Source organism: Fringilla coelebs (genome assembly GCF_963513975.1).
Source record: "Fringilla coelebs genome assembly, chromosome: Z".
Taxonomy (NCBI): Eukaryota; Metazoa; Chordata; class Aves; order Passeriformes; family Fringillidae; genus Fringilla; species Fringilla coelebs.
Window position 1 is genome coordinate 17,738,879 of NC_140031.1, and position 4,198 is coordinate 17,743,076.

The window sequence follows — 4,198 nt, forward strand, 5'->3', positions numbered from 1 at the left end:
GTCAGAATCTGCCAAATCCTTCCTTCAGTTACGTGGGGCAGAACTACTTTCCTGTGCTTATTTCCATTGATTGGTTTTCATCTGGTTTTATAGATCATGTTCTTCTTGTTTTACAAATATTTTCTACATTTCAGGAATTGTCTTTTTGTATCCTGACTCCTGAATTAATAGTTTGGCTTATAGTTTCTTGTCTTTAATGAGAGTATATTTGCTATGTTACCTGCATTTTGGAAAATGTATTGTGCTTGCTATGTTGCTTCCTTTCCTTTCTCATGGTTTTAACAGTCCTCAGCATTCTGTGCTGTTTTTGTTTCTACTGTTTCCTAAAAACAAACAGGAGAAACAAAACTTAAAACTGCGTATTGAAGGATAACTTTTTATCTTCTTGCTCTGTCCTTCTAATTTGTTTCAATTTAAAACTGTGTTTCCCAGTTGAGATTTTGATATTTTGAACTGAAAAAAATATCAACTAAATATGTCATGTTGTGTTAGAATAAGCCTTGAGTTAGGAAGTTCTTTTTCAGGGAGGTAATGAAAAAACCACTAAGTTTGTAAAATCTTCCCAGATATTTTCTGGTAATTGATTTAGGATTAGGTATTTCTACATGAAGGATATAACTTTTGTCATTTGTTCTATGATTTTGTTAAGTCATAAATCTAATTATAGTTTTCATTTTACAGATGAAATTAATTACAGCAATTAAGCAGTAAAACACTCGATCACACTGGTTTTTTAACAAGAAAGAGGCCATAATTGTAAACCTCTTAGTGAAATGCTCTGCTAAATAACAGGTTTAAATAGATAGAGAGTCAAATTAATTGTATTGGAAGGGCGTGTTCAGTTTGACACATGTGGGGTATATGGCAATTTTAAGACTTTGAGCTATTTTTACAGTATTTAGGGACTTGATGTTATCAGTCTTGTTTACACAAGATTGTAGTTTGCACAACTATAGATTTATTTCAGGGTAAAAAAAGATACAGGAGTTATGGGGATAGAAAAATGAGAGACAAATGTGAATAGGATTAGAAAGCGTTTCCTTTCTGTGCAGGAAGAGGAGTGGAAGAATGGAAAACATTGTAAGCATGAATGAGGAGGCTGAGCCTTTCCCTGGATGCAGTGGCTATTACTTGCATTGTTTTGGTGAAAACAGTGTGAAGTTTTGCATTTAGGATCTTTTTCTGTAGTTTGGAAGCCGCTTTAACTTAGAACAATGTTCCTCTAGTTGCCAAGAAAGGATGGGAAAACAATTTCTGCAAAAGTTCCTTAGCCAGCAACACTGATTTCCACCTCTCCTGTTTGTTGGATCACTTTCTCAGCCACAGTGCTCCAAGATGAAATGCATCTATGTTTGCTCTTATAAGCCCTTGCTGACTTAGGTGAGTCATACTCTGAAATTAGGACAAAGCTTTGGTTAGGTCAGTGCTTTTTTTTCCTGCTTCTTCAGTTGGTTCTAGACTTCTCACTCACAGCGACGTCGTTGTCTCCCTGGGCTCAGAGCTCACTGATTCCATCACAGCAATTTTTTTCCTTAAATCTCAGTGTTTGTTTTAATACCACAATATACAAAAATAAACACGTGCAGAGATATTTTGGGCCTTTCTAGGAACTGTTTAGCAGCTATATGAAAACTGCATATTCTTAGTTACATCTTTGAGACAGGTAAAAAGTGAAAATAAGGCAATCTTTAAGGGATCGTTAGAAAGGGGAGGTTTCTTCTGGGTGGCTTGGCTGGATTACCCTTGTAACAATTCTTAGGTTCTAGAGGGTAAGTATATCCTTCTTCTTTATCCCACTTTATTTCCTTCCCTATTGATATTCTGCTTTTCTCTCCTCATTTTTCTGCTTCCCTTCTCCATTATTTTCTCATAAAAAAGCAAAATGGTAGAAGTGGGCTCAGTACATTCCAGAAAGTAAGGCTGCACATCCTTTGGAAAGAAAGCTTCTTGTACTTGTTTATTTTGCATTGAGAGTTGTACTCTTTCTGACCTTTTGCAATGTGTCTTTCAAACTGACACTGTGAACCATTAAAAAATTAAAACTGAGAAAGTGTGTAAAATTTTTTTTATTGATTTATACTAAATGCACCATTTAGACATTTTAGATTTTCTTATTCATATAGAACAGGTCTCACTTTGGACTGCTGTTTATAGGGTCACAAGAGAGTGGGCTTTAGTCATAGTATTTTTCTATGACCACAATTTGAGTCAGGAACTTCCTCTGAATGTTCAACAACAAAAGTATTATTCCACTTGAGTTGTTATTCAGGCCAGAAAATTAAGTTTCCCGGTCAGTTTGTTAATGAAACAGGTACTTTTTAGACACCACTGATTCCTGGGAGCAGACAGTGGTCTGAAAAAATCAAGAGGAGCTCAGCCCTGGTGCTGCTTGTCAGGGCCTAGGACTAATGAGCATTTATTAGCTTGTAGTGTGGCTGGTGAGGGAGGGTGGGATGCACCACCACAAGTCAGCTTTTCTGGGCATGCTACCCCAGGATACAGCTAGCACTACAGCCTTGGGACAGAGTGGCTGGAAAGCTGCCCCATGGAAAAGGACCTGTGGGTGCTGGTGACAGCAGCTGAGCACGAGCCAGGCTGTGCCCAGGTGGGCAGGAAGGGCAATGGCATCCTGGCCTGGATCAGCAATGGTGTGGGCAGCAGGGCCAGGGCAGGGATTGTCCCCCTGTGCTGGGCACTGCTGAGGCCACACCTCGAGTGCTGTGTCCAGCTCTGGGCCCTCCCTGCAGGAAAGGCCCTGAGGGGCTGGAGAGAGTCCAGAGAAGGGCAGTGGAGCTGGGACAGGGTCTGGAGCACAAGTCCTGTGAGCAGCAGCTGAGGGAGCTGGGGGTGTTTGTCCTGCAGAAAAGGAGGCTCAGGGGAGACATTATCACTCCCTACAAGTGCCTGGAAGGAGGCTGTGCCCAGGTGGGGGTTGGCTTCTCCAAAGGAACAAATGGTAGGATAAGAGGAAATGGCCTCAAGTTGTGACAGCAACGGTTTAGATTGGATATTAGGAAAAATTTCTCAACCAAAAGGCTTGTCATGCACTGGGCCAAGCTGCCCAGGGAAGTGTTGAAGTCACCATCCTGGAGGTGTTTAAAAGATATGTGTGTGTGTGGCTCTTGGGGACGTAGTTAAACGGTGAACTTGCTAGTACTGCGTTAATAGTTGGACTCCTTGATCTTACAGGTACCTTCCAACCTAAAGAAGTCTGTGACTATAAAGGGCCCATTCAAAACATAATCCACTTTATTGATGTTATGTATTTCCCCAGGGCAGAAAGGAGCTGAGAACTTAATGCGATCTGAAATCTGATCAGACTTTTTGTAGGTGCACCCATGAATACCATTCCTAAACACAAAGATTACCTTGGAATTACCTCTGTGCTCTTCTAACCTACTCAACACACTCATTTCTTGCTTGTTCAGAGCTTTTCAGCTAGTTGTCCATTACTGTGACTGGAGGGAGCCAGTCACCTCCTCACTCACTAAACTCAGCAACAAGGAACATCAATCTAAATCAACAGATACAGCACAGACATGGGCTAGGGGTTCTGGTCAAGGGCCCTGTGGGCTCCTGTGCCAGACTCCATGCACAATGCAAAAGAGAGGATCCCAGCAGTGAAGCAGCCTGTAATGTCATCTGTGCTGGTGAATGATCCGGTGCAGCACAAACCACATAAACAAATTCCTTCTCTGTGACTACTCCTGCACAAACTGGACTATTAGTATTAGTATCTGGTCTCCCCTCCAACTTATTTCTTGTCTCCTAATGGTTGTTAGACCTTACATGAGAAGCTGTTCAGCTGCCATATATTATGCATCCTTGCTGTGAGAGGAAAATACGTTGCACAGGCACAGTTAAAGAAAGGTGAAATGCACTCTCTTTCCCTAGTATTTGCAGAAGCAGAGCACCTCTGGACGTAGAAAGGAGAGGAGTTGGCCCTGTCACTGCTGCAAGGTGGTGTAGCTTCATCAGAAGGGATGCAGTCATGCAGATATACACACACATCTATCATGTGAAAATAGATGTATGCATCTATGTAACTACACTGATTCCTTTGAGAGCTGCCTGTTGAAGTGCTTGTGTACCCCTGAGCATATTCATGTGTGCACGTGCCTGAGCCCAGACACAGTGAGGTGTCATCATTAGTCCAGTTTGTGCAGGAGTAGTCACAGAGAAGGAATTTGTTTATGTG